This window comes from Amblyomma americanum, chromosome 1, assembly GCF_052857255.1.
Source record: "Amblyomma americanum isolate KBUSLIRL-KWMA chromosome 1, ASM5285725v1, whole genome shotgun sequence".
Lineage (NCBI taxonomy): Eukaryota > Metazoa > Arthropoda > Arachnida > Ixodida > Ixodidae > Amblyomma > Amblyomma americanum.
The window spans coordinates 118,520,777-118,531,287 of NC_135497.1; positions in this window are offsets into that span (position 1 = coordinate 118,520,777).

Below are 10,511 nucleotides of genomic sequence, written 5' to 3' on the forward strand. Positions count from 1 at the left end.
TCTTCAGATCACTGTCTTTGATTGATCACCGGCTGTTCGCAGTAGCCTCGTTTTCAATGCTGCCCCTCTTTCGGGCTTACCGCGCTTCAGCTTTCAGTTTAGACTCTATGCCCAGCCGGCACACACGCACGCAATCATTTTTCGTCCCCGTTTTTTCGTGCTGCTTCGTTTTCTCAAGATGGATCATTACCAACTGGCCCAAACTTCGGTGCTTTTGCGATGAAGCTCCGAAATTGCGCAGGTATATAGCTATGATTCTAGTTGAGACCACCGTATTTTTTAAAAAGCGCACGCACGCACGCACGCACGCACGCGCGCGCGCGCGCACACACACACACACACACACACACACACACACACACACACACACACACACACACACACACACACACACACACACACACACACACACACACACACACACACACACACACACACACACACACACACACACACACACACACACACACACACACACACACACACACACACACACACACACACACACACACACACACACACACACACACACACACACACACACACACACACACACACACACACACACACACACACACACACACACACACACACACACACACACACACACACACACACACACACACACACACACACACACACACACACACACACACACACACACACACACACACACACACACACACACACACACACACACACACACACACACACACACACACACACACACACACACACACACACACACACACACACACACACACACACACACACACACACACACACACACACACACACACACACACACACACACACACACACACACACACACACACACACACACACACACACACACACACACACACACACACACACACACACACACACACACACACACACACACACACACACACACACACACACACACACACACACACACACACACACACACACACACACACACACACACACACACACACACACACACACACACACACACACACACACACACACACACACACACACACACACACACACACACACACACACACACACACACACACACACACACACACACACACACACACACACACACACACACACACACACACACACACACACACACACACACACACACACACACAATCCTATTGTAAACTTGGAAGCGCAAAAAACCGGACGACGGACAGAGTAAGGGAACACAAAAAACAGGTTCCCTTACTCTGTCCGTCGTCCGATTTTTTGCGCTTCCAAGTTTACAACATGCATCACCAACTAGCCCGGCAGCTTGCTCTCCTGAACATAATCCTATGTTTTGCTAATAAAATTGCTTCGGGTGGGTCGGAATGCTGTCGCCTGCTACTTCGGTCAATTGGATCACTTGTACGCGAAGGACTCGCAAACTGAGGAAAGTGGAGCCATATAGATGCGCAGTCAAACAAACGTCTCATGAACATTGCTGCAGATACTATCGTCTATTTCTAGTTCTTTATTGAATCATAATTTATTATTAAAAATCGTTTATCCAGAATGCGTTATTTTCAAAGCTACCTTTCGCCATTGCTGGCACAGGTTGAGCTCGGTCCCGAGGCAGTGCTCTTCCAATGAACTTCAGTCTAGTCCACTTACAACGAACGTGACGGTCAGGCGTATTGCGTTCGTTGTATAAGTGGACTTGCCCTTGTACTGGAAAAACATACAGTTGGACAAATGTGGCCCTTATTTCTTTATGAAGTCCAGTTGAACAACGTTTGTTTCCCGAAGACCGACTCAATCAAGCCGCTTTCTAAGCTCTCCAGCTTTGTACGAGAGCGATTGAAGCGTTGGCGGCAACTTTTTACGGTAGGGCGGCACGCTCGTCTTCGTCCCTCTACGACGTTCTAAGGATGTAGAAATGAAGGTACTGCTTCTCATGTGAGCCAGCCGTCTGTGCGCTTCCTGCACACGGCGGCAGCGCAGAAGGCGGATTTTCTTTTGCGAAGGCGATGCATGACACGTGTCCGGATGAGCCAGGAGGACCTCCTAGATTCATGTAACTGGTTTAAAAACGTCTCAGATCGCTGTCATTGGTTTGTCACCGGCTGTTCGCAGTAGCTTCGATTTCAATGCTGCCCCTGTGTCGGGCTTAGCGCGCATCTGATTTCAGTTTAAGACGCTTTGTGCAGCCGGCACACACGAATGCACCGATTGTGCCTTTTAGCCTGTCTGGGCACGCTAAGTTTTAATGGCGGTTTTTTATTCTTTTTTCTTTGGGGGGGGGCGATACTTTATTGAGCTTTATTGAGTGGAGGGATCACGTGAGCTGGGAGACGCTCCTCGACCTCCGGACTGACGCAAAGCGCGCGTTTTTTTTTTGACAGCAGGGGAAGTTTACAGCTTCTTTTTGATCGCAATAACTAAGTGGGGCGGCCATGGTTGTTTTATCTGACACGCAGTTTCATAGCCGTAATGCATATTTTGACGGTAGTTCCACCCTGGATCGTAATAAGCGAGCGTTTGTTATAACTGCGGCCGTTATAAGTGCGGTCGACTGTAATTCCGCTCTCACCGCACGAAGCCGTCATCACATTTTACCGCTGCCAGAACTAGGAAATGGTAAACCAGGACACTAGATCAGATCTTGTTTAACTTTTGCTCGATATATACATGGTACATTTACAAGCGATCAAAACGGGGTGTCACAGTATTTTCTTCACATCTTTACACGTATACCTTCCTAGGAGGTGCTCAAGTTACTGCAATAATGGAACAATTTCAGCTTCAGGCTCGACACTGTGAAGTGGTCCAGCTTCCGCCCAAGCCTTTTATGAAAACAACTTTCATCATCGCGACCATTAGACTGACCACGCCCACTGCATGACCGATGGGAGCACCTGCCGTCGCAGGGCTGTGGCGCATCGCTTGACCTCTGCAATACTGCGCCAGGAGGGGTGTGAGGACTCCCATGGATCTGTGAATGTAGAGTAGAGAAGATGTGCATATAAGGAAATTCACCCATTACGCTATCGTGTCATACCCTTAAGGCGAAGCTTAAGCGTTCCCTGCAATTTTGCTCTTTGAATTTTGCTGAAATCTAAGTTTACACATTTCTTACACGATTTCCCAAATATGTTCTTTGTATTGGAGCGTATTCTATCCATGTAGATTATAGGTCCAAATATTTTGTGGAACTTTTTCTTCTATGAGGAAATAAAGCTTCCATTGATTGACGGATTGAGAGAGTATCATGCGCTGCCGCGCCTCATTCTTCATCGCGAACTTTAAGGTGATATGAAGGAGGGCTGGACTGTACAAACACATGCCCCGCACTGCCAAACTGCTTGCAGCCCATGATGTGACTGGGCGCGAGTGAAACCTAGTGCGCAATCTTGCGCTTTAAAACCACTTGAGTGACACTTACTGCTTCGGACATCGTTCAGGAACTGGACCGAGTAGTAAGATATTTCACTCGTGTTTTATCAGTTATGCCATCGCAGTGTGTACACCCCTTAACACCTTACGAGGGCAACGTTGTAGGCCATTTGGTAAGACACAACGAGTAAAAACCGCAACAGACATGGGACGGAGGCAGGCGACAAATCAGGGCTATAATAAAACTGAGATTTTACTGAAAAACATTATCGTTTTTATAGATAGATTGCGCGTGTGACCCTATGACCAATTGTAAGATAAGATGAAGACATAAATGGTAAAACAACAAAAGATCTTCGGCGAAGAAACGTGCATGTGGAAGTGAAGAAATGAAAAAATGAAAGGGCTCAACATAAACGACACTATTCGTACATGAAAAGGATAACAAGCCAGCTCCGAAACTTGTAAGACGGCAACCGCACGTGGAAGTTAAGACATGAAAGACCGCAACATAAATGACACAAAATGCATATCGAAAGAAAAGGAAAAAGCAACGAAAAGGTTTCGTGATAAGGAAATTAATTCTTTTTGGAGGATAGAGACAGAAGTCGAGCTAACACATTCATCGGGTTGCACACGTAAGATGTGAACTTCCTCAACAATCTGTTTCAAGTTGTCCCTTTCTTGTTCCTATAAACTGAGCATGGCAGAACTGTGGTACAATCCCTGACAACTGTGGCAGTGAACTGGCAGATTTGAACCCCTAGCCTCCTCTAAGGAACACGCGTAAAGTTGAATTTTGCTGGAGCACTACAACGCCCGGTATTGTTGGCTTCCCGGTCCGTCTTTAAGGAGTGTCTCAGCGTAATATCGGAAAGAGCGGATATCAGCGAAACATGAAAGGTGCTCTTGGGAAGGGGGTGGGCACAGGATGGTTCCCTCCAGTGTCTCTGGCATGTCTCTCCCTGCCGCCAGCGGAGGACTGGACTAGGGGCCCCGACCACCCGGCTCCTGCGAATTGGTCACCTAATTAAAGTTTTTTTCTCCCTGTGTCTCTATCCTGAAACTGAAACCGTTCCTTTAATACAGTAACTTGAATACAGGCCAGCAAATATCTACGGTTAAGGATGAAGGTCACTGTGTTTTTCTCAAAGGAACCCCTTCCCACCGCTCTTAAATCTAATATTTATACGTCGGGCAAACGTCGCACAAAATCTCGTACAGTGCCCTGCTTTACTGTTTCCGAGTTTTGCGCAGCGGTACAGAAGAGGTGACGACTTCGTGCGATGCAAATGAAATTTGTTCATAGGAAGAGCACCGCCATGGTACCGAGCTCAACCTCTATCGGCAATTGCAGCAGCTAGCTTTGATATGCACTCTTCCTGGGAAGAAGAGTGCTAATAAAAAATTATGAGTCCAGGAACGGCTAGAAATAGACAACAGTAAATACAACAATATTCATGAGATCTTTGTGTGATCGCGTATCAGTGGCTCCACTTTGCACGCTTAGCGAATTCTTTTTTTACAAGTGAGCAAACTGTACGAAGCAATTTTAAAAGTAAAGCACAGGTTTTTATGTAAGCGTACACTAGCGCCACGCAAGGAGAAGCCGAAATCGAGACGGAGCAATAGTTCGTGATATTCACAAAGCCTGTGACTGCATTCATTCATTACTTGCATTATGCCCCAGATATTTATTCCTAGATTCACTTACAATGTAGAGAACAGTATTTACTGATGTTCACACTGTCATCACCAGCATCATTATCAGCCTGACTACACCCACTGCAGTGCAAAGGCCTCTCCCATGTCTCTCCAATTAACCCGGTATTTTGCCTTCTGCGGCCACCCTATGCCCGCGAACTTCTTAATCTCATCCGTCCACCTAACCTTCTGCCGCTCCCAGCTACGCTTGCCTTCTCTTGGAATCCACTCCGTTACCCTGAAGGACCAACGGTTATCTTGCCTTCGCATTACATGCCCTGTCCAAGCCCATTTCTTTCTCTTGATCTTGACTTGGATATCATTAACCCACTCTGCCAGCCAAAGCTGAGACTGCAGTCGTGTTATCTCTCTGGTTCAGCTTCACCCCGCCGCAGTGACCCCACCATCCCCCGCTTTACAGTGGGGTTGCGTGATCGTTGAGTGACATCTGGTTCACTTCACTCTGGCTAACAGCCAACAATGCCTGTTGTAAACTCGCCGTACTTGCTTACCCGTTGGTGTCCCAGCATCGCTTTCTTACGAAGTGTGTGTGAGGCCTGGCATCACCGCCCATCAAGCACGTGATTGCTGCAGGCAATCGACGCCTTAATCTCCCGTGAGTGGTATTAAATCCTCGGTCCCCTCAAGTTCCCGACGCACCAGGCTTGCAATAAGGTGTTTGTCTGGGCTAGTCGCTACATGGTACTAAATGAAGGCACAGCGCACGAAAGACAGGACTGAGAAAGAGACAAGGCAAAGAGACGAGACAAGGCACGAACGACTTGACGAAGCGCCTCATTGCCCTTCATGTTTTATCTCGTAGTGAAGCCCCAGCATAAATTCCAAAACAAGTCGAGACAGATGAGCGAGTTGATGTGCTGTCGTGCCGATTCTTGCTGCGTCCCTGTCTTTCATGCTAAAGGGAAGAATGGCGCAGCACCAAGCAACGACGACAGCAGGAGAGCACACACATGCACAAGCGTCTGCTGTCCTCGTTACTTGATGCTGCGCAATTCTTCCCTTTAGCATATCTGACCAACTTGCCCAATCCTATACGCTTCTTAACCTTCTCTTCTATGCTGCGTGATTTCTCGATATGAATTTCAGCAAGTCCTCCGAGACGCGTGCTTGTCAGAAACGAAAAGAATCTTCATTAAACCTACCTTTTGAGTGACGTGATAATTCCCGGCAATCGAAAATAACAGCGCTAACACAGAACGAGAGACGCTTGTGTCCTTTGTTTCGTCTCTAGTTCATGGTTGTATGCGTTAGCTCTGTTATTTTTTCTAGAAGTTCCTTTTCTTTCGGTTTCCTTTTTCTTTTTGATGGGTTCTGGTTTTTATCAATCACGCATCCTCCTCAAAGCTTACATCCAATGCGAGGGCGCATTTGCTCACCACGTTGTCAGAATTAAACCCCAGACATGCGTTGTGCATGCCTAAAATCTCATCAGCCAACTTGAATCGTCATCAGCAGCATCATCTTAGCATCGTCTATAATCACAATTTACGCTTCGCATCGTTCACAGCTTTCTTAAATGTAATCTAAATTTTTGTTCCTTTCACAAATTATAAACTATAGAGCGATCGGAAACAGTTGCAGTTTCAATAGCAAGGAAGAAATCCCAGCTCGCGGCAGCACCCATCGACATCGAAGAGGACGACGGTCACGCGATTCCGCAGGTCGCGCAGAGATGCGCTATTAATGATCTACACTGTGTATGTCAGGCCAATTTTAGAATTTGGATTAGTGTTGTTTTCAAGCTCGGCAACATATAAACTTCGTACCCTCGTCCTTTTAGAGAGGGAAACACTTCGCATGTGCCACGGCCTTCCAAAATTTGTGGCTATCAATGCGCTGTACCTTGAAGCCCGCATTCCGCCTCTCTTATCACGACTTTAATTTTTTACTGTGCAAGCTTACCTCAAGATCTATGAATCCCATTTCCACCGTTCCCAAAGCATTTTCTGTTGTTAGCCGACTTCCTTCTTTGGTGTCCCCTGGTCTCGTTTCAATTCCCCTCAGGTAGTGTTTGTGCAAAGTTTACTTCAGCCTTTAGATGTAAACATTTATAATATCCTTCCTGCGCTTCGCAATGGGCCCCCTATTCACATTGGTTTCGACGACATATTCCCAAAAAATGCAAAACATTTGCCACCGAGTATTCTAAATGGTCTTCTAGAAGATCATCTGAGGACCCTACCTACAGATATAGCAATAGCCACTGACGCATCGCAATGCAATGAAAAAGCAAGCGTGGGAATATTTTGCTCGCATTTAGACTGGTCCTTTTCACGGCGCCTTCCAGATTTCACCCCTATTTTTCAAGCAGAGTTTCTAGCAGTTGTACTTTCTCTACGCAAGCTAGACCCCTCAATTACAGCAGTTGCAGTAATTACTGATACTTTATCTTTGTGTTCGTCCTTCGCTGCACATTTTGACGGTCCCATTTTAACAACTTTCTTATCCCTACTTCCTCCCCATTTGAGCCTTGTTCATTTAGTATGGGTTACCGGTCACAGCAGTGTGACAGCAAATGAGATTGCTGACAATCTCGCAAAGGGTTCTCTCAGCGGCCTCGTGTTGCCAATTATCCCGGCTACAGCCTATATTACAGCATCTTGGTTTCGGCGACGTGCGTTTTTAAGCACGCAAGACAACACTTTTAACATCGGCGGATAATGAGCAGCTTAAATATTATTGGAACAGGAAAATTTGTTGCTCTCGGCAGCTTGAGGTATCACTGACGAGGCTGTGCTGCCGCATCCCCCCCTCTAAATTTCTATTTACACAAGTCGGGTTTGGCGCTCTCTCCCCTTTGTGCATTTGGCCGTGAGCCTGAATCTATAGAACATTTTTGGCTGCATTGTCGCCGATTCAACTCTGAGAAAAAGGTTGCTGGAGGAGCCCTTGCAGCATCTTGGCCTTAGTTTGAGCAGCCTGCTCTTGCTATCATTTGGCGCCACCACATTTGGGTTAAGCCACAGATCTTTTTGTACCGCTGTTCTAAATTTCCTGATAGAATCTCAACGGCTGCCTTGCTAAGTGTTCGAAACTTTTCTATCAATTATTACATCTTGACTTAATTATTATTATTTATTCCCTCTCTTTATTATTATTCTTATAATGTTGAAATCAAACTCTCATCCCTTTTCTGTTCATGACGAAGAATTCACCGGTGTTGCGCTCCCACGTGCATTTCCTTTTTATTAACTGCGTTCAGGTGAATAGTCACCCGATTCCTGGCCGATCTCCCAGTGTGCGTATGTGCCACCTTTTGATCGGCTGACAACAACAACAACAACATCCACGAGCAGCCAGGAATCTCGCCTCCGCTACGAAGACGTGCCAGCTAATCTTGCTGCGGCAATGTTCCAGCAGAAAAGTGCCGCTGGTATCGCGCCATCCTTCACGTGTTCTTCGTGAGACGCTGGCCGGTAAAAGAGTTCCTTACAAGACATTCGCCTGCCAGTAGCCGGATCATGTAAGCTACAAGACATAGGAGAAATCCTGGCCGTGGCGGCCGCATGTCGATGGAGGGCAAATGCCAGAACGCTCGTGAGCTGAGCGACGTCGCTACCCTTTCAGGAACCCCAGTGCTCGGTTCTAATCGGTGCACTCCATTTCATATCCCGTGTGCAACTTCGGGACGTTAAACACCACGCAGCATATGCCGTACCTAAGGAAAGCAGCATGCGGTCTGCCGTCTGCCAGCGACTGAAATCCATAATTGGATATGTACGCGCACATTGAAGAGGTACAGTCAACGACAAAAGTTTGCGAGATGTGGATTCACGAAACATAATTTTCTGCTGCCTCGCTGGTCAGTTTTTAGGAAACGTTCGGTGTCCTCTTGAGCATCAATGCTTTGTGTTGACCTCCTTCGCTCGGTCGCACAGCAAAAAAAATTTCGAAACCTACATCCCGCGAAATTTCCTCAATGATGTACGTCGAGATGTCTGCCCCTACATGTTATCTGTGCGATTGGTGTGGTCTGCGGGAGTCTATTAAAGGTTATAAGGCATTCGTTATTTTAGCGATACGTATTTGGAAAATTTCTGAAAGGCTGGGCTTTTAGTGTCATCTGTTGCCATGAGTTAAGTTCTGGAAATAAAACGCAGCTGGAGTTCGAAGTACAGGATACAAGATTCACGCAGAGAAGACATTGCAGTACGAAGCCTCATGTCTCAGACTGTCAATGTATCTAGTCAAGGTCAGAGGGAGCAAAAGTTCAAGGATACACGTAGCACTACTGTTACCATCTGACGACCAGAGATTGGGGCCTCCACTCTGCCGCTCCGGCGCACCCAGCCCTCCAAAAACCCCGTCCCAACCAGCGCTTTTAGCCCTCGTCCGAGCCTGCGCGCCCAGCCCTCCTGGTGCCTCGGTCCTCCCGGCGCACCCGGCCCTCCCGGCACCCCCGGCCTTTCAGGCGTCCCCGACACTCCCTGCGCCCCCAGCCCTTTCGTCGCCCCTCCCAGCGGCCTCGACCCTCGAGGCACCCCCGGCCTTCCAGGCGTCCACGACCCTCCCGGCACCCCCAGCCCTTTCGTCGCACACCCCAGCGGCTTCGGCCCTCCCGGAGCCCCCGGCTCTCACGGCGTACACTAAATAATTTCTCACCCTTAAGGCTGCAAATCAGCTGTCGCTAGACGAACACCCATTTCCTAATGTTGGGTGCTAAAAAAGGGTGCAGAGATCAGCACCCATAAGGAAGGGTGCACTTAATTATGCTTTAGAGGATGGAATGGTTGCACCCCCATTAAAACGTACTAATTTTCCATACCACCTCTACGAATGCATGTTGGAAGGGAGCTCCACACTGATGCAACCATGAAGCAAGTCTTTTACTGATGTGCGCCCTTTCAACTTTCATCCTATGCACCCTTCCTGAAGGGCGCACATCTCTGCACAATTTTAGCACCTAACAAGGTGTTCGTCGGGGGACAGCTGATTTGCAATCCTTAATAATGAGAATGGGCCTCAGCCCTCCCGATACCCCTGGATCTCACGGCGGCCTCGGCCCTCTCGGCGCACCCGGTCCTCCCTGCGCCCCTGACCTTCCTGTCGGCCACGGCCCACCCTGCGCCACTGACCCTACTGGCGGCCTCGGACCTCCCTGAGCCCCTGACCCTCCAGGCGGCCTCGGCCCTCCCTGTGCCCCTGGCCCTCCTGGCGGCCTTGGCCCTCTCTGCCCCCCTGACCCTCCTGGCGGCCTCGGCCCTCCCTGCGCCCCTGACCCTCCTGGCTGCCTCGGCCCTCCCTGCGCACCTGACCGTTCTGGCGGCCTCGGACCTCCCTGAGCCCCTGACCCTCCTGGTGTCCTCAGCCCTCCCTGCGCCCCTGACCCTCCTGGAGGCCTCGACCCTTCCGGCGCCCCTGGCCCTCCCGGCACCTCCCGGCCCTCCTAGCAGCGGTACATTTACTGCAAAGAAACAGTTACTTGAAGGAACATC